This window comes from Megalops cyprinoides, chromosome 13, assembly GCF_013368585.1.
Source record: "Megalops cyprinoides isolate fMegCyp1 chromosome 13, fMegCyp1.pri, whole genome shotgun sequence".
NCBI classification, from domain to species: Eukaryota; Metazoa; Chordata; class Actinopteri; order Elopiformes; family Megalopidae; genus Megalops; species Megalops cyprinoides.
In genome coordinates this window covers 22173333-22194895 of record NC_050595.1, presented here as the reverse complement: position 1 = coordinate 22194895, position 21563 = coordinate 22173333, and positions in this window count along the sequence as shown.

The window sequence follows — 21563 nt, the reverse complement described above, 5'->3', positions numbered from 1 at the left end:
TATACATCAGTATCGGAGTTATCAGTTCGTTTGTGCTGCTGGGGCACTGTGCCCCAACCGATTCACTCCGGCTCCCACAATTTGCTTTCCGCCATTGAAGTGATCCAAAGTAAGTCTTCAGATAGGGCCATTCTCAGGTACCCCCTCTTCAAGGTCTTACCTTGGATCTACTGTAGTGCACTTTGTTTCCAACATTGAGTAATGAATTTCTCCCTGCTGCCTAAATGATAAAGTTGCGTAATTAATACAGCAATGCAAAAGCTATGTCTGTTTTATTCGTCAAAATAAAAGACACAGGGAACTGAGCCTTGACCTGGGTCAGTGTGACTCAGCATACCAATGTGCTTTTTCGTTACTACCTCTATAGCCTCTCACCACAGGTAGTGAGGATTATGATTTTTGCATTTGTTACCCTTTCATTTCAATCTCTTGTCCTTCTCCATTAAAGTTTCAGTTTCTTTCAGATGGCAGATTTGACTGGTCTCGATGCCCTTACAAATGGTGAATCTCTAACACTCATTCCTGTGACGTTGGATACTGGGTTTTTGGTTTCAAGGGGAGCCTTTTTGTTCCAATCTATTTTTTCCACCGTCATGTGGAACAGTTGAAAAAGCTATCTACGGCCGCCAGTTCGGAGCAGTGTAATTATTTCCATCACTCACGTGATGGAACTGACTGCAGTTTCTTGATGTGGCCTGTCACAGCTTCATAAGTCACATTACACAATCAAAGCATAATAACAGCAATTACAGAGAGATAAAATGGCAATTTCATTTCAGAGGCAAAAAAGAGGTGTGATGAAGGGTTCTTAGCATGAAGTTTTTTTTTTTCTTTCCCGTCAGCCTTGGAGGTGCGAGGGCTGAAATGTTATGCGAAGCCGCCAGGCACGGCGGCCTTCGATCTCCACCGCGTCGAAACCATCCGGCTAATTGTGGTCAGAGAGTGGTGCTTGAAAACAAAGTGAGGTGACGGCAGAGGAAGAGAGCAAAGAAGAGGAGGAAAGACAGGACGGGAGCAGTGAGAGCCGTCAGGGGGTTAGGCTCGGCACCGCGGAGAGAGAGAGAGGAAATTGCCCAGGCGATAAAGACAGACGCGCAGGAAGAAGGCAGGCGATCTGGCGCAGTAATTAAAACCGCGGCTGATAGGCGCCCTGCCGGGGCTCTGGGTTAAACATCGGCCATTACGGAGAATGTCAGAGGTGCACGGCGGCACCGTTCAGGAGGGGGACTGTCACACGGAGGCCCGGATGTGATGGATGGAGCTCTGGGCCTGCATTATTAAACCCATTAAAGGGACATCTCCTCACCTCTCCTTATAAATCTCGGGATAAAATATTAATCTTCCTGCGCTCTCTCTGCGTGATGTATGTGGGGAGACTGTTTGTATTATGTGGGTCAGTGTTTCCCATCAGAAAAAAGTGTTGTAGCGAACGAGAGAAAGTTGTTGCGTGGGATGTCAACGTGGACTGTGGAGGGATGCTGCTTGGTGGCTGGGAGGTGGGTGGGAAGTGTGGGTGGAGCTGAAGTGTAGAAGGTATCGAACAACACCGGGAGGTCCCGTTTGCCATGACAGGGTGCTGTTGCAATTCTGAGGTGCATTTATATTGTTTCCATATTTTTTCCTTTTGGGTGAATTGTCCCTACTCCAAGGATCTGAGTGCTTTATATAGGTTGCTTAACAACAGAACTGTGTTTAAAAATGATTACTATGATGGCTTTGAATACAGTTTCAACCAGGTGGAACACATCTAAATACGCCCAATCGACACCAAAGCCGCCGCTCGAATTAATCACTGTAGTAATAATTCAGCACTCAATAAAGGCTGAGTGTTTGTACTTTTGCATGGAAAATTAAAATTGTTCCATTGCCTGGGAAATAGGCATCATGATGTTAGAACAATGTTACTGTAGCTCTTTGTAATAGGAAAATGAAGAAAATGAAGGAAATCAATGTAATCAACATAATTCAGAGCTGGAATTATCTACTAAGTCGGAGCTGTGTGCCCCGTTACAATGATGATCAGGGAAAACTCTGGAGAAGTAAGGGTGGCTTGGCTCAAGGCTTGCTGGGAGAGAAAGAATCAGAACTCTTCAGGCGTGGAGCCTCAATGGTTAAGCTAGCACAGGATTGGTGCTTTCATGTTGATCACTGGAACACTCCATACACGGGATGAGTCAGAGGAACAACTGCGGGGGCACTGGAGATGTATTTGCACGGGAGGAGAAAAAAAAAACATCAGTGTGCAATTATACACTCCCACATTGTCAGACTTTTAGCTCATTTCTGTAATGGCTATAAAGTGCTTGTACATAACGACTCACATGTACAGATTTTTTTTTTGTACCTCGTGGCATTCAAAATTAGCCTCACGTCCAACGTGAGGTAGCTGTTAACTTTGCACACCGTGCTCTTCGTTCTGTTACTAGATGGAGCTGACCTTTCCGTCATTGTTTTCTGTAATCTCTGCTGAGTAATCTGTGATGCACAGAATGGGGATGAATTTTTTCTTGTCATTTATCAAGCTTTGAAGTGAAAATGAAGCAGTGCGTTGATTAACTGTGAGAGCCGTGCCGCCCTCCTCTGAGCGTTTCATTGGCAGATCGGGAGTTCACCTTCTTGACAGCAGTGGCGTTGCATCACCAGGGATGCATCAATAAACAACATAAAAGTCGGCGCTGTAAGCTGGCTGGCTATGAGTGCCCTGCAGTCCTGCAGCTCTGAATCACTAACGGTCAAAGCTACATATCACCGCGTGTACAATGTACTTACGTGTGTACATTATGCTCAGTGGATCAGTAGGTACACAGAGCCTTCTGCAGAACCTGATGCGATTCTTTGTTTCCAAGCAACCTGACGGACAAAGTCACAATCACAGCCGACCAGCTCATGCATAGTAAACAGCTGGATTGACACACTCTGTTTGAGGTGTCAGGTAAGGCTGTGTGAAGTGAATGGCTGGGTGCAGCTACACAGAAAATCAGGAGGATCAAAAATACTTACAGCAGAGATCTATGACAGGGCAAGTAGCAAGGCTGCACACAATGTACGAATGGTGAGCACACACGCCACATATGGCTGACAGTGAGATTTCACTCAACCTGTTAGTTTAGACCCAATAGAGCAGACCCCCTCCGAACACAATGGGTTTAATTTGGTCCCTACTAGCTGAGCATCGGATCTAATCAATCTTTTGCCCCTGTGTGAGTCACCCACTTTCTTATCAGTCTTGCTGAGAATGGCCAAATATGATTAATTGTTTGTTTGATGTTGTGTCGAGGCTGCAGTGCCACATGGTTGACCTGTCTCTGCCAGGACCTCGTTATGAGGAGTGCACGCTTAAGATTGAAGGCCTGATTAGAAAAATCTCTTCCTCCCTTTACATGGGATCCCTTCTTTCCATTGTCTACTGCCCTTAAGACCAGTGGTTCAAATGATCCATCACTTTCACAGGCGGTAATCCAGCTCAATGCCATGTTGATATGTGTATAAAACAAATAAGATCTAAGGGAGATAGCAGTATGGTATAGTGGTAAGGAACAGGCCTTATAACTCAAAGGTTCCCATTTCAATTCCCCAGTATGTTAGTGGTGTTATACGCTGTTGAACAAGATACCCTACCCAAATTGCTTCAGCAAATATCCAGCTGAGTACATTGATAACATTGTGTATGTTTCTCTGGTGCATGTGATAAGCAACTATAATGTAATATAAACACCACTGGTGACACTCCTTTCCATGTGCCAGCTAAGGAGTGTAAGGATGTGTGTGCAGCAGTCTGGATGAGATGAGGGAATTACATTGAGTTCCTCATAGCCTACATAATAGAATTTCTTTTGTTTTAGCAAGGTTTGTGAAACAAACACACCCTGTTACTGCCTGCTCGGAAATGTGGGCACGCCTCTTTTTGGGAGGGCACTAAACGGTTAGGTCGACGCACTCACATCGACAGAAATAATTGCCAGCCATCACAGAGGGGGTCCCTGTGGCGAGAAATGAGTTTCCTGCATTCTGGACCTCTATAAGAACGTGCATCATTTATGTCCTGAGACTGTTCGTTACAAAGGAGCCCCCTATAAATACCCTCTGATTGTGGCAGTGGCAAGAGAAGATGGGCGCTGACAAACCCACAGCCCATTACTGACTGAACAACAATCTTCTCTGCATTCCAGCCAACCTCCAAAGGTTCCTCTGTGTGCCCCTTGACTCCTGGGAGAGTCGTAAGGCAACCAACCACAGATGCATTACAAAACGGTAACCTTGTAAACATTTGAAACCACTGGCACCAGGAAAAGTACTCCATAGTTCCAAATTGCCCATGAAGTCATCCCCTAACAAAAGAGCTCCCTGCATAATGGCTTGATTAGGTCAAAGGTGCTGATGCACATTATTTTGGTGGTAAAATGGCATTAGTGGCTTGGCATAAGCACAGCCACTGGAGAAACTCGGGGAAGACGATGAGAGGTAACTGCATTAAGGAGCTATGACTAAAAGGGCGTGGCATGAAATAAACACTGGCTTCCTTAATGCCCCCACGGGTTGTGTTTCCCATCCTTTGCATTTTTCTTAAATCTATGGTTTGGAAAGTCAATTACGGCATCTGTTTGTTTGGTCGCGCAATATCGAATGGGTTTAATGCACTTTGAACTTGTGCACTTATGAACCACAGCTTTGTTTGTCAATACCCGGAGTACAGGGTGGCCCATTTATTTTATAAATGGAAGCCGGAGTCAAAATTGGGCTTCGTTTCCTGTGTCCTAAAAGGCAATTTGGTAAGCAATTGAACATTCATTTAAAAAGACATTGCCCCAATGAATCAATAACAAATGCTTGGTGAAAGGTTAAGAAAACAAGAGAAGAAAGGAAAATAAGCAGTATTAAAAAAAAGGGTTGGGGGTGGGGGGTGTAGAGGGGTTCGGTGGTGGAGGTGGGGGGCTGGAACAAGATTGTTTACGGACAAATTTGCTGCCGGAGACAGTGTCTTTGATTTTTGCTGGAGTTGGAATTATATTATCGATTTGAAAAGGCTGCCTGACAATGCCTTTCTGCCGGGGCCCTCTGAGAAAGGCGCGCACAGTGTGAGTGAGGGTCTGTCGGCAGAAATAGAAAGGCTCCCCAATCAATTCTGCAGGCACCTCTCGCTGGGACCAGCGGGAATCCTTCAGCAACAACCTATAAGAGAGAGATTGTAATGACCCGATACATTAGATAAATGGCATTTACTGCTATGGAAACGACTGCAACCTGGCTCCAGGTTGCCTGCCGAGCCTATGGCGAGTTTGTATTTATAGGCGCCTCTTGCACCTTGCTGTGTAATTTCTCCCCTCCTCCGGCCGCACACGCTCGCTTATAGAGCACATTTCAGCCCCAGTTTAGCGTGCCTCCTCCCATGCAGTAGTTTCTGACTGCTCCCTGCCCGTACGGAACGAGAGTGGCCCTCTGTGTGGCGGGGGTGCTTGAAGATTATTGACCTAATCCCCGTGGTCAGCCCGCTGCTTGCCTCAGCAGCAAGGCATTCTGGGAGCTCCGGGGGCTGAGGTGTGCACTGTTATACCACGTCCTGGCAACGCAATCACTCATGGCTAAAGATGATAGAGAAAAATGAGTCTGCCTGGGGCCGTTGGGTCAGCGCCGAAGTAAATGATGCAGCTTGCAGCCGACGGAGAAAATGTTTAAGAGTTGTCTTCATTGCGGGAGGGTACTGGCGCCTGCACGCTGCTCTTTGCCCGCTTTCACAACTTTTATAGCGTGTTATCACCAGTCCCCGGTAATTTCACAGGGTGGGATTTTGATGCTGCATTGGGGAAAACGTGCTTTTCCATTTATTTTTAGACTTCCCGTTGCCCTTTATGTCTGTTTTTTGAAATTTTTTTTTTTTTTTACCAAATGGGTTTTCAAAAACCAAATGAAAAAAAAAATCTATAGCCCTTCCTCTTCTCCCTCAGCTGTTGAATTATTAATATAATATTTATGAGGCAGCGGTCATCTAACCCATGTCTTTGTCATCATAATAGCACTTTTACCAGCAGACCCTTGGCATTTTTATATTACTTATGGGACCATTTCCATTGCAATTTACAGAGCGTGAAACACCATCGGATCATAATAAGCTCTGCGTAGTTTCTAAATGCAACAACTCTGTCTAGTAACCTATCTGAGGAAAGAGAAACGCATAATGCCCATTACAAGCAGTTAATGGCTCTTAGCAGACCTATTAATTAAACACAAAGCGTGGCCTAACAATGGAACACTTACTTCTATACCCACTCCTCTCATCCTGTAGTATTTATGGCTAATGAACAGCTTCCCTCTCCAAGGGTTTTAATAGGTCTGTTGTTTTTGTTACCATGTTTCTTCATCCAGTGTGTTTTACTTACAGATGTGTAATGTAATGTCATGTAAGATATGACTGTTGGAATGTGTGAAAAGATCTTCCGGCCGACTGTTTCTCGGGCCGGCCTCATCCTGGGAAGTTGAGGAAAGGTGTTACCCAGACTCACCTTTTAAAATGCAAATGATTCCTTCCTGAGGTGATAGCGAGACACATGGTCTGCTTTCCACAGGCCACTAGCCTAGATAAGTAATGCTGAATATTGGAGAGGGTAGGAAAGAATGTGCTTAAAGAACTGTATTCTGATTGCTGGTGACTTTGTTCTCCATACTTGTGGAGAATACCCACTAGTTCCTCCACTATGTTAAAATCTTCATTTGGAAAAATCAAAACAAAGACTTTAGCCTCAGTTTGTTTTCATACTCAGAGAATCCACTTATTTCTACACTGACCTTTGACTGTTTTTATAGCTCTTGTTGCCCTGCAAATATTTGTGTCCAGCAAATTTCCCTCTCTTTTCTCTAGTCTGTCTGTGTGGAGTGTTCTGACATGCCCTTAGACTTATGCTCAAAGTGTCTAGACCCTGCGTTAATGTTTCACCCAAAAGATGACACGGTTCATTGTGTCTTGGGCAACTGCAAAACAAGTAGTAGGCTGGCCCTCTCAGGAGATCTCCCTTCCAAGAACTAACCAAGGTACATACCTATTTTGACCATTCACTAAGAGCAGCTGTAAGGTAGGACGGCTGCTAAACTATTGTTCAGGCATTCAAAATACCTCACAGTTTCTCCTCAGTTTGCTTTCTGTAAGATTGCCCTCATTTCCAACATTTATTTCATTTATATAAACCCTCAGTCATGAGAAAGTTTCAGGACACTGCTACTAAACCCATTCTGATTTTACTGATTGCTTTATCATTTATGTCATTATTGTATAATATATCAAGAGCATATTTCATATTGTGTATCATTTATGCTCTTGTAGGTATGCACTAAGGCAGAAAATAAAGAAACATTAAATAGATTATATAGCTATGACATAATTATATATGACTGTATATTGTAATTATAGGTGAAGATATTTTCATTTGTGTAATGAAACGCATACAGAAAAAATTAATACAGTCAGTGGACTGACCCATAGAGAACTGATGGAAAATTTTCAAGGTGTTTTATGTTTATCAGTACTGAATGCTACAGAAGAGGTGCTTTTGTAGGGCACTGGCATGCATTTCCACTTAACTTCCTGGTGTAGAGTGCAACTTGTCATTCATGTAAACATCTATGTTTATTTGTTGTTTCTTGTCTGTCAGAAATTTAGAGGACAGTGTCTTTCAGGCACTAGATGTGTTAGGCTTATATTATTAGTCACTGCCACTGCACATTCTTGCATCTAATATACACACCTACAGGTGCCTGTCTGCATGCCATCAAAAGAGAGATTCCAAACTACAGCAGATCCTCAAGGGTACAGGAAACTGTTACACTGTGACTTTGTTTCATTTCCATTTTTTGATGTCATGGCTGAGACCCTTAGAATAAAAGAAGGCAACTAGAGAGAGAGAGAGAAGTTCACCTGGAGTTTGAGTGACTCATCCATCACAAAGCTTAATCACACAGCTTACACCTGAAAAATGTTCAAAGCTGCACTGTCCTGTCTCCTGTCCCTCTCATTGCACTATTAGCATAATAAATCCCTGGGAATGCTCTCCTGAGCTCACTAAAAATCATTTTTCTGTTGCTATGCAAATGACCTGAGTTACCAAAGAGCAGTCCTAGGCTATCACAAACACCTCTAAGCCTGCAAAGTAATGTCATGTATGCGTTTATTCTGGTTAGTTTGCTCAAAATTAAATAAGAGCATTTTCGAAAACAATAGCAGATTTGATTTTCCAAAACAACTCTGTCCCCTAAATCCCAGGCCTTCAAAGTTGTTCAGGTCGCGTTTATATTGCATTTACAAGACAAGCAATTTCAACTGTAAGCTAATTTGGTCCTATTGAGAGAGGATTTTCAGTTCTTCTGGAGACTCAGGGGCAATTGGGAGGTAGATGAATGGAACCTTCTCAGAACTTAATTATGCCTGTATTTACATGAAGGGGACAGTAAGAGGCCAACAGCTCCAAGAAATATCCCTGCCCCCTAACACCTGCTACCTCTAGGATCGATGTTTATTTTATGTGTAGTATTGTGATGTATTTTAGATTCTGTGTTCTAGTGTACTTGGCTTCTGTTGCCAAGTAAGGTTGCCAAGTTAACTTTTGGTGGGGCTTGAACGCTGTTATGCTCACGCTCACTGGTCTGTGAGTGTTGTTAGCCTGCTCTGACACTGTTGCTCACTGAACTTGAATGGATGCACTTATGTTTTATTGTGCTGGGAGTTACTCTGGATAAGAATGTAATGTAATGTAATGTAATGTAATAAAAATGTTTCCAGGATCTATAATGTTGAGGGTGGAGGGGCGAGATCCACACAAAGCAGTTGTGACAGCCCAGTGACTTGTCCCATGATAACTGAACCAGGGGGATAAGCTAAACGTGAAGCAGGCACTCCTGGCAGCAGTGTTTTTCCCTGGCCCTTCTGTCTGTTCAGTGTCCGCTCTCCGCTTCCCTGTTCCATCTCTCGCCATGCATGTCAACAGGGTCTGCAGACACTCTGACCGGCTGAGATGCTGGCTTCTGCCACTCCGGCCTGGCACAGCTGATACCGTGGTAGTGCCAAGCAGCAAGGGCAATGGCATGCTGGGCACCTCTTTAACCCAGGCCAGCTCGGTCTGCCTGCCCATCTTAACCCACATTACCTACAGAAGGGCCTGTAATTGTGCTGTAAGTGACCCCCGCACTGTAGAGTGAATGGAGTATCCTGTTACCCTACCTGCCCGCTGTGGTAATTGAATTGACCGCAATTTAAATGTTGCAGGTGGAAAAAAATGCATTGATCTCTCCAGGTCAATAGACATTGTGGGGCCATGGAATCAAACTGTATGGGGTTCTTGACACTGAACATTACCATGTTTTTTTTTTTTTTTCCCCCACTCGTTGTACGGAGCTGGATCAGCTTGGCTTCGCTCTGCGTGACATTTTAGAGGAAACGCAAGTTCTTGGCAAACAGGAGGAGAAGCATGTGGGCAGGCCGACCGGGGGTTAATCGAAAGAACAGGAGGGCACGTCTCAGCACAGGATGAATCAATTGTGTAGGTACCCCCTGTACAGGCTCTCTGAGGACTCGCAGTTTTTACATTGTCACTGCATGCTTTTTGCAGCTCTAAAAGGAGAAAAGAAGAAGCAAAAAAAAAAAAAAAAACATTTTAAGACCCTTTCCCTCTCTCTCTAAATGCTTGAAATTTTTTCTTAGACAAATAAAAAATAGTGAAGTTGATGCCTATGTAGAAAAGTATGAATTTTAATTTTAAAAAATAGTTTTTGGCTACTTTGGCGAATGTAAAATATAAGATTTAATACGACACTTTTTCATAGTTTTGATGACTTTAGTATTATTCTAAAACGTGGGAAACAATCAAAATAAAGAAAAACCCTTCTATGAGTAGGTGTGTCCAAACTTTTGACTGGTACTACATACACACATACGCATGCACACACACACACACACACACACACACACATTTATACTGTGACATGCTTTACAAGGCCATTAATTTAACACACCTTGAGGTGAACTTCTTTCCAGCTTTATTGGATGCACCTAGACATAGCAACCCAAAGCATGGCACTGTCCCACATTTACCAGTCAGCCTCACTCACTCACAAACACTCACTCTGTCACTGATTCAGTCATTCATATACACTCACTCAATCACTGACTCACTCACTGATTGACTCATTCACGTACACCCAACCACTCACTCATTCATATAGAGTCACCCACTCTCAACCACTCAACCACTCTGTCACAGACTTAGACACTCACTCACTCTCTGGCTTACTCACTCACCAAGTCACCAACTTACTCAATTACTCTCTCATGCACACTGATTCCACTACTGACAGATTCACTCACTTACATGCTTCCAGCAACTGACTGACTTTCTCATAACTACTTACCCAGTCACTGACTCACTCACCCAGTCTCTGAGTCAGTCAGTCAGTCACTCATTGGAGCAGCTGGGAAATGAATAACAGTGTTACAACAAAAGTAACAATTTACAATAGCAACAATAGCAGTGTTATAGTAACAGTAACATTTTATCATTAGAGGACAAGAAGACCAGAAAAGTAATCACAACCATTGAACAGAGCCCACTCCTCTTTTGTTTTGCTTAAGCAGAGGCATTTTGAGTACTGTGAACTATTGAATATGCCTGAAATAAAAACTGACAGTGGTTCAATTTACCATTAGAGTTAAGAGTGGTTAAAAGTGTATTCATTGAAAACTTTAAAGTGGGTTTAATCAGCTTGAATTATACACGTATTCTACATGCAAAGAAAGCCTTTTTCCAGAAATGTTTAGATATATTTCTAGTAAAGGCATTTTTTTTGCTTCTATCACTGCACTCCCTTTTTGAGTGTTACTGATTTCAAAATTTGTTAGCTGTTCGAATAGCCTTTTTTGGATTTAATATGAATCAGTGGAATGAATCACATTAAATTACTGAACCAGATTATTCAGCATGTCATTCACAGGCAAGATGTGCATAAGAGGTTAAGTAAGGAGTACAGGAATTTAAATTTAGCTCTCAGCGACTGTTCATTATTGAGTGAGTGATCACAATATCTCAAATACGACTATGCAAGCTTGCTGTGGTTACTATGGACCACTTTGTTCAAGAGCTTGACTTGTTTCTTGGGAGGTGTGCTGTGCCCCACAATCTGACAAGGGGAATGGGGTTCCATCACCGAGAATGCTTATTAGAGTATGACTACACCACATATGCTTATTAAGTCTCTGAAAACAGGCAATCCCTCAGGTCTATCCAAGTGACATTTTATGAGGGTCCGTTTTAAAAGAGCAGCAGGAAATCACCTCTTTTGGGGGTCACCTCAGGTATTTTATTCATGTCTCGGAAAACGGTTCCGAAGTGCGGCGATTTAATGCAGATGTATGATAATGGCTTCCTGGACCAGGATGCATTGGGGCATTTTAATATCTCCCTGCGCCCAGGTGATGCATCTGGAGCGTGCTCCTTTCTGACACCTGCAGATGGGAGAGCTTTTTCGCCAGCTCAGCACTCCCAATGCCCAAGCCTGTTCCTCACTGTTCTTCGTGACCAATGTGTGTGCTGGCTGGCTGTAAATACATCAGAGAGAGTGATCCCATTTGAACCTGCCCTTACACTTTCCCATCAGTCTAATGGGCCCTCAAACGGGCTGCTCTATGCCAGGGGTTTTTTTTCTACCATAGTAAACTTCTATCTGTCCTCTTTGTAATGTGGAGAAAAACAGAGAGAGTACATATTGGGTTGTCAGATCAGGCTGCATGGCAGCAATGCTGTGCTCTCCATCTCCCACCATTGAAAAACTGGTGCCATTTTCAACATGTTCTTGCTTGTGAAATAAAGGCTTTGTCAGACTGTCAATAATGAACTCCTCAGAACTGGTTAACATTTTATTTGACCTTTTAACAGGATCACACAAAGTTGTGTGCATTATTTATTTATTTTGCCGAAATTATCTTATCTTTCCTTTCCATTTTGATAACCACCGTTATTTCCAAAGAGCACCATTTTGGGTCCCCCATAGACTCCAGAAGCCCTCACAGTGTATAACTCCATCCTAACTTTTAGTCTTTATTTATCTGTATGGAATCCATTGGGGCCATAGTTCTGAGAAGTGATAAGGTCCAATAAGGTTACAGCATCTTTTAATCTATGTTATGGAAGCCTTATACAGGTATTTTGATTTGTTTATTATCATTTGATGCCACACATCCCACTGCAAGCATGTTAAACACCTTTGACACTCGCTCTGAGCAAAATTAGACGTTTTTACCCATGAGGCTTCTCTGGTGAAAGTCATTCACATGCCAGTCTTCCGTCTTCCCCGCTTTGTAACGTAAAGAATAAAGCAGTTGTTCAAACAAAGAAAATCTCCTTTCAAATTGGGTAACATTTCATGTTGAGAATCAAAATAAAAGTTGAAGCTTTTCTAAAGAGACTGCTCTTCCATAATTACTATTGTGGAATTTCTTTTATCAGATTTTATTTTTCCTCATTTTTGTGGTGTAATTCTTTTCTTCTTCTACTCACTGACGCTGGAAGACAGAAGATTAAAAAACCCCACTGTTGGCTCAGTCTCTTTTATTTTGTTTATATTTTCCTCAGGGGAAAGAGAGGGATGTCTGATCCAGGGCAGATAGTAGGACAGTGTCCCATCAGAGCTTAATTGAAGTAGAGCTAAAATGTACACTGTAAACGAAGCCACACTTGGCCTTACCTTCTGAAGTTGAAGTACAAGTGCAGGCTGTACACATTTGTCAGGCTTGTTTGAAGATAGTCAAACAACAGTAGTGTTTGGCTATCTTCAACCAAGTAATCAACGTCAAATAAGTCACTGGCTGCAAGTGCCGTCTGATTTTTGTTTAGCTGTGCAGCAATGTCAGACTCCTTCAATTCCCTCTGTTGAGGAAACACAAGTTGTAGATGTCCATTTATGGTAGTGTGTAGTGTTGTTATATTTCACAGATATTTTGTGGTCCTGGTGAAAGTTTGAGTGACCACAATGAGCCAGTTCTGTAAAAATAGCAGGAACGTGTGTGAGAGCAGTGTGTGGGAGTTGTTTGTTGACTGACTCTTTTGTGCAGCACAAATATCAATGACAATACATTTTCAGACAAGACATATGAAATGGAACTTCTTGTTCTTTTGAAATGGTATAAACCTGCAAGACTCAGTCACAAGGCTTCTATCTTTGAATATAATGAATTTCCCTTGTAGATGTCATTGTATCCCTATCATCTGACGTTTATTAAAATGATGGTAAGGGACTTAGGTGAGTCATGATGCTTACCAAAGGCAATTTTTAAAACGAACGGTCAAAGCAGGTGTGTCGGAACAGGACAGAACAGAGCAGAACAGAACAGAACAGAGCAGAACAGAGCAGAACAGAACAGCAATCATTTTCTTTATGTCCGCCTGACACCGCTACCATATCAGCAATTTATTTTTTTATTTATTTATTTTTTTCATTTTGGCCTTGAGGAAACTTTTTGTATCTGTGGCAGGTGGAAGTACTCCCTCCGAAGTGAATGACAGTAACATTTTACCACTAAAGGCCAAGAAGGCAGGCGATGTAGTAACTGTCACTGGACAGTGCTCCCTCAGTCCTTGTTCTCATAGCCAGCATTGGAAAAGACATGGACTGAGACATTGTTGGATCACAATCAGAACAAAGCTTTAGTTCATTGCATATAAATCGGAAATTGAAGCCCTTTTACTACTAACCTTCAAGAGCCAGACTGAATTATGCATACTGTGAGTGAAATGTACTTCGGCTTCCTACACACCACAATACAGGTTCTACAGCATCAGTGCCATTAGATAGGCCCACGTGAAGAATGGAGAACAAACAATATTTTTCCATTTCCTACCATCATTTATTCTGGGCTACACACACACACACACACACACACACACACACACATACATACATATATATATATAATCCTGAGTGGAAAATTATTGTATCACTGTATATGTAATGCAATGACGCAATTAAAAGTATGCTAGATCTCTGTGGTTGTTCACATATGAACCTGAAAAGATTTTTTTTTCTTTATGTAAGGAATAGAGTAGATTTTTTTGTGTGATGCTACACCCAATAAGAAGCACTTACTCTTTTTTATGAGAGTCCTGCTAAACTCATTTTAGTGATGGCTAATGAACACATTACAAATCCACCCACATACATATTTGGAAGAGCTCTCTTTCAAGTGCTTTGAAAGCAGTGCTCTGTGAGTATTTCTAAAATAGCTTGCATCACTGTCGTAAGTACCTCTCTCTCTCTCTCTCCCTTTTTGTTTTCACCGCTTCTGCTGTGTGATGGTCTCTATCACTGTTTAATGATTTGTGGGCAAGCAATTGGAGACGATTTCTTGATTTGTTCATGTGAAATTAAGTAGTTTCACATTCAACAGCAGGGGAAACAATCAACCCATTCGATGTTTGTGAGCTGATATGACATTGGCTTTTAGACAGCATTGTAATGCACTGGGTTTGTGATCATCACATCCCCAGAAAAAACAGACTTTTAAGTTCATTCATCAGGTCTCAGAACTTGTACTTTTTATCTCATACACTCATTCTCTCTTTGCTGTTCCGTGCTCGTAGCCAGCTTACTTCCAGTTCTGAAAATGTGTGCCTCTTTTCATTCAAGAAGAGTGTCACTTTGCATTTCTTATAATATGGCATCCATCAAATATTCAACATTATTTTATACTGATGATTTTCTCTGCTGAATTGTCGTATCTCCCTCTAACTACTGATCTAACTCTAAAGCTATGGCAACAATGGTTAACAGGGCCAAGATATGTTGTCACCTGAAGCCATTGCTATTGCACGTGTAAGTAAGGCCCATAGCCTGAAATATCCTGCTGTACAAATGGAGAGTGTACAACCTGGAGGTTATGCAAGTTCTTCTGGAGAGAGGCATATGCTAAAAATATAAACAACGTAATGACACGTCATGCAGTTGCTGGCTGGCCACAATTAAATGTCTCATAATGGCTTTGTTAACCTGTAGGACATAATCAGTATGTTTTTTTGTAGACTATATTGATATATATAATATACTAGTATATATTGATATAGTACATTTTGATTTAAAACCTTTTTAATCCCTTGAATTGTTGATTAGCTGTTCTGATTCCCTAGATTATCAGCTGTTTCTGATTCTGATGAGGTATTCTCTGATGATTTTTAACATTTTAGTGATTTGTTTTTAACTTATACAGCATGAGTCAGACATTGCTATTATGTACATTAACAGATCTTGAATGCACTGTGACCATGGCACAAACTTATACATGGCGCAACATGCACAAAATTATCTATGCAATACACTGAAATCATCATGCAAACCTAGCTAAATTAACTGCGGAAAGGCAGAAACTTAGTTGCAGTGTGACATGCACAGTCTAACTAAAAACGAAGCTAGCTGAGGGAGGCATGTCAAGGATGCTGAGGGTTTTCAAATCAACATAAAACAGAAACCAAACAGTAACCATACTGCAGGTTCCCTGTTTCCCCTCAAGGACAGGAAAGACCTGGAGGAACAGTAATACAGCGTACCTGATAAATCATCTGAAGGGACGAGGCCCCTCCGAACATCTTGCCGTCTTGAAAATAGGTGACGGAGGAGAAGGACAGCAGAGCGAAGCCCCCCCTGCTTTGTTTTGCAGAGGCATCAGTTGTTAGTCCTGCCTGTCACTATTGCCCACCAGGGGCAATTGCCTCATGGCCTGCCATCTCCTGGACTCTCAGGCCTGATGCAGCCTCCAAGGAGCTGGCCTCTCCATTAGAACTCATGCCCGTCTCCCCTCCGGAGTCATCTGTCACTCCATCTGGGATCCCACGGAGATGCTGGGGATTGTTAAAAGGCTCTTATGGTTAGTTAAAACAGCCATTGTACTCTGTATTCTGCACAACAAAATGACAATCCTTTTGGGTATCCTAAAATGGATTCCTGACGTTGATGAATTGGCTGGTAGTAAGGGCAATGATGCTGTCTCGTCCACTCAATGCTCATTAATTATGTAGGGCTTCAAGGCCCTCGACCCCACCCCTCTCCATTCCCTTTAACTGCAAACCAAGAAAGCTCAACACTTTACTCACTAAAACCCTTGTTTATGTCTGCCCTCTTTATTGTGCAGTCAGATTGCAGCAGATTGGAGTCTGTTATGTTTGATGACTGTAGATCTCATGTTTTTTTTTACCCTCGGAGTAGCACTTCAGCTGCTGATGTTGGATTTTTAGCCGGCCAATAATAAAGAAAGTAAATGAGAGGGGTGAATCACTGGCTGTGAGAGTACCTGCCCTCTCTCAGAAAGAAACCTCCTGAGGATCTGCGTATACTGTCCAAGGGCGATACAATCCGCACTAGACTCAGACAGCACAGATGAATCACAATCCCTCATCCTATGACTCACAAGTTATGTAAGTTCTAACCCTTCATCGCAAATTAGCTGTTGATCAGATGGCTTCCTCTGCGACTCACAATTCATCTCCCCACACCTTCGCTGGAAAATAAGATATTCAATAGCTTTGATAGTGTTATTCATTTGAGAACATTGAAAATCAGGACAGCAATGTACACTCTCGCAGCCTTGATTTATTCACCTAAGGTATAGACATATTTAATGAAAGCAATCAAAAGTTAATTATGATGCTTAAATATTTAGACACAATGTAGAGATGTCAGTGTTTTATAAATGAAATGAGAAAATCATTGCTTTTTTAAAATATAATTTCTTTTGGTCCAATGGCTGCATTTTAGGGGTGTGTTTGAAATGTGCAAGAAATTTCATGCCCTACTTCCAACTGTCTTTTTAAAAATTGTAAGAGAAAATTTCTGTCACTGCGCTGTATTATTGGCAGTTAGAGTCCACAGTGCTCTGCATTACTAAAGCCCAAACACTTTGAAGTCATCTTTCACACATGGAAATCTCCAAACCCACATTTGTAATAACATATTTGATAATCATAACGTTCATGGTTTTTTTCCCATTCAGTTTTCTAACATACTGTATGCAAAGAAATCATTTTACAAAATGACTGTTCTTTTCTTGTTTTGTTTGTATTCACTTAAAGCAATTACTGTCTAATTTTCGTGTGGTAAAGGGAAAGAACTACATTGCCAATAGAATGTGTAATTCCACCCTTTTAAAATTCGGTGTGTGTGTGTCTGTGTGTGTGTTTTTCTTTAATTCTATCCTGGAAAAATGCTATTGTGATGCCTAGAACTCCACTTTGGGCTTGGTTCAGCCTGCATGGTTGGTTGCCTCAGTGAAACCAGAAAATGTTATTTGTCTGAGACAAAACAAACTGGCTCAGCTATGTCAAAGAAAAAGACCTTTTTCTTTTGAAAAGAGTATTGTTGAAAAGGCTGTTTGCACCATGTGTGCCTCAGCCTGATGCAGCTGTGTCCAGCCTGACTTTCATCATTGCATCTAACAAGTGACACCTACTGAGAAGTCCAAGACCTGCAGAGTTTAGTCCACACACACGCACATGCACAAACATGTGCACCCTCATTCATCATCAGTCAAAATTGCCTGTGGCTAGTTGACCGTCATATCCGTGGTTCTTTCATGCTCGGTAAAGAACGTATATTGAACCTCAATGATATTTCATTCAGCATTCGCCATTCACATCAGTCTGTGTTGACTGGCTAACTGGGGAATGTGTGGGATGGTGTTTCAGATAATTAGATGTGTGTGTGTGAGTGTTTATGTGGGTCTGATGATGAATTGCATTTTATTGCATTTTCAAGGATCTCAAAGTGCCATAGGGCAGTAGCTCACATCAACTGGCACCAATGTAAAGACAGGAACTGGATGATGTAGGACAGGGAATTTGCCAGAACACTCACCACACACCAGCTGTGGTGGAGAGGTAGGCATTTTTTAATGATTAAATGGGGGATGACTAGATGGGTACGTTGACAGGGCTAGCATAGGAACTTTCCCACTGAGGAGCAGCCACACTCTTTGCGGTAAGTGTTGGAATTACCACACATGCCCGACACATGCTGTCTCCTACAGCATAGAGTCCCCATCACTGCACTGGGGTGCTGGTTTTTGCTTTGAGAGGGAAGACACCATGTCTAGCACCAACCTGACTATCCCAAGAGGGCTGCTCTCCAAATACTGACCAAGCACATCCCTGCTTAGTTTTAGCTATTTGGCAAGAGGGTATTACAGCTGCTGGAACCTTATGTATTGCTGGCCTATAGATACACTACAGTAACCATGCATCATGACACATGTCACTGCAAACCTGGGTGCAACAGGCTGGTACTGTATGCTGCAATGTAGCAATCAAGGTCACCATGCGGGGGCTAAAAAAGAATATTGTCTCAGCACTTTTGCAGAGACTTCCATAACATCCAAATTGTGCAAGTGAAACAAATGTATCCTCCCAAAAATAAATTATTCACCTCTAAATAAATTATTCACTCCTACATTAATTGCTAATATGGGTGAATTATGTTTTGGTTAAGATTTATTTCCTTGAATGTTTTAATATCCCATGTGGACAGCTTCTCTTTATACAACAACTGCAGTATCTGTCACTAGGTCTGTTATGCCTCTGAAACCTTGAATAGGCTGGAACATTGTCGAAGGAGTGATTCAAACTCTCTGCACAGACGTGAGAGCGTCATGTGGCGGAAGATACTGCAGAACAGGGGCCCCGCGTGAACTGTGGGCTGTCGCAAGCCTGAAGTGTCGACGATTGTTCAGTGGGAGAAGGTTCTGCGGTGAAATCTGCGAGATGATTATGGGATGTCTTCCCCAGACTGGTGTCTCTCCTGCCAGGGTTCCTTTGCTGTCAGAGATTCTGCCCACTCGTTCCTCAGTCAAACCATCTGGCTCAGACGTTGCTGCTTCATGGTGTGCTATTCTGACACTGCCTTTGAATTATAATAAAAGGCTCTTATAGCTTCGGGGTGAATACTGTTCCTACACTCGAAAGCTGAGTAAATGCCTCACAGAGATTTTTTTAAAGTGATATTTTCTCGAAGCAGCTCAAACTTAGACATATAGCTGTTTTTCTGGCACCTCACCTCTGGTCTCTGTAATACTCCACTGCTGTGTTTCTGTTCATGCAGTGCCACGACATAATGACACGTTCAGCTAAACCAACAAAGTCAGATGTTATCATTAAATTAGACAACTGCTGTAAGAAAACATAACATTGGCAATAAAAACCTTTCATACCTTCAGGATTAAGTGGCAATCTATTGAAAGGTCTAACACTGAATCATTTCAAATTATGTACAGAGTTGTGACTCACACTAAATAAATTTTAAAAAAGCAGAAACATTTCAATGTTCAATTGACTTGCCTCCAATGAGTCACGTTGTTATGTAACTGAATACTGATAAATGAGAGCTCAAGGACTGGCCTCCAGAAAAGACAAAAGTGGAGGTAAATGCAGACCGGATCTACTTTAACAGGAGAGAAGTACGTCAGAATGAGAGAAATATCATTTTCCTTCAATCAGTTGTTTGATATTTTCCACACATTGGTATGAAAAGGAGAAGGCCTAATACAGCACATTTTCAGATTCTATTAAGGACCTTGTTGGAAACTCTAATATAGATGCCATTTATTTTGAAATGTTATTTTAAATGTGTTTTGAGTTTTGTTTTTTTTTTCCCTCTCCATAGAGCATTGCACAAATCTCAATGGTGGGCAACACAGAATAACACCATTACTTTATGATCTATAAAACTTACCGGCTCCTTTGTAAAAAGGCTCTGTATAAACAATTATAGACAGAGAGTTTAGATATATCAGCTTTTATTAGGAAAAGCATGGGAGTGGATGACACTCTCTGACTGCAATGGGTGAGTTTACAGAAATGATTACAGGGGAATATATTTTGCATTGACACGGTGTGCGCGACAGCAGAATGCTAATGCGTCCAGTTACTTCACCGCAGATCTGACATGCTTTCTTTTTCTTGCTTTTAACTGGTAATATTTCTGTGTGGTGTCTCAGAGGGGGAAAGCAAGAAAGAATGTGGTGTATGTGTGTGTGGGGTGGGGGTGGGGGGGGGGTGAGGGAAGAGAGAAAGAGTCCTGGACTTAAAGGCTTAGAATAATCAGCTTTCTCAAACAGCAGTTCCCAAGCATTTTCTACTCCTTCAAAGGATGGGCTAATTGGACCTGTGGAGTGCTCAGTCACAGTGACCCGACTTGGTCCTGGAGAATTTCTCAGACACGGCACCGCCGAGCCCACGGAGAGAGGATCCCCTCCCCCCTCTCCATACAATATGATAAAACCCAATTAACCGGGTGCTCGGCCTTACCCAGATCCCGTTTTAAGATTACGCTTGATTAAAAAAAGAGAGTCACAAAATCCAATAACATTAAATCTCACAAGTAGCTGAAAGATGATTATGAGTGTAATCTTCCAGACTCAGCTCTGATCAGCTTGTCTCATGGCCCACAAAGACGTCTCGCCGGGGTGGGGGTGTGGGGGGGTGGTGGTTTGTAGTGACGGTGATGGTAGTGGGATCCATTACTTTTTCATGATATGAACAGTAATATGGTTTTATATTTGCCATTGATGATATGTGGGTAACCCAACAAAAGGAGCTTTGAAGTGGAACGCCAGGCTAATTCCTTTCCCCTTTTCAGCTGTGTCTATGCAGTTAAAATATGTCTATTAGCTTAACCTCTGCCATGAAGGACTTGCCATTTGTTACAGTTCAGTTTTCCTTTACTTAAAGTGAAAATATGGCACATTTGTTCAAAGCTACCAGGTTCACCTGCTTTGTAACACTAAATGTACACACAGGCATTGTACTGGCATAATCCTATAATTACTGCTTTGAAATGAATTCAGTGTATCTGCAAAAATACTGTATGACAGCTTTGTGAAATAGGTAAGGCTAATTGAGGGGCAGCAAATTTAACCTTAGAAACATGGTTTCTACAATAAAAATACTATGGAGGTGCTAGTGCTGGAAGTGCGACAGATATAACAGTACTGCCACTGGTTCTCTTTAGCTGATGATCATAGTATCCCCATGTTCTCTATTCTGGAGACCCTGTAATTGCAGCCAGCACATGGAGGGAGAACATTGTGGAAAGCTATACTTGTTGGGGGGGAATAAACAAGCACGCCAGATGCACAGCAGAGGGCAGTAAAGAAAACTGTTAAAAGGTGGCATCACTAATGTTTGGCTTCATAAAAGTTCTAATTTTGCTGCAGAGTTAATAATTTATTGGAGAGAAAAACACACTTCTGACCCTATAATGGTAAATGAATAATTCATGATGATTTTCCTAATGCAATGAAATACTTTTTAGCGCATGTGTTTTTTCTCTCACTGGGAACTGAAGGTGGTGAGGAGTTTGAGGAGGAAAGATGGAACTATGGTAATACAAACTGAAGTAGGACCCAGTATGAGATACTCTGCAGTGTTACAAAGTGAAGCTGGCAGCTCATTAACCCTGTTATGAATAAAAAATGAACTGTGATTCATTTTTTCTGGTTTTATTTATTTATTTATTTATTTATTTATTCTGGTTGGCCCTTTCTGATTGCAATATTT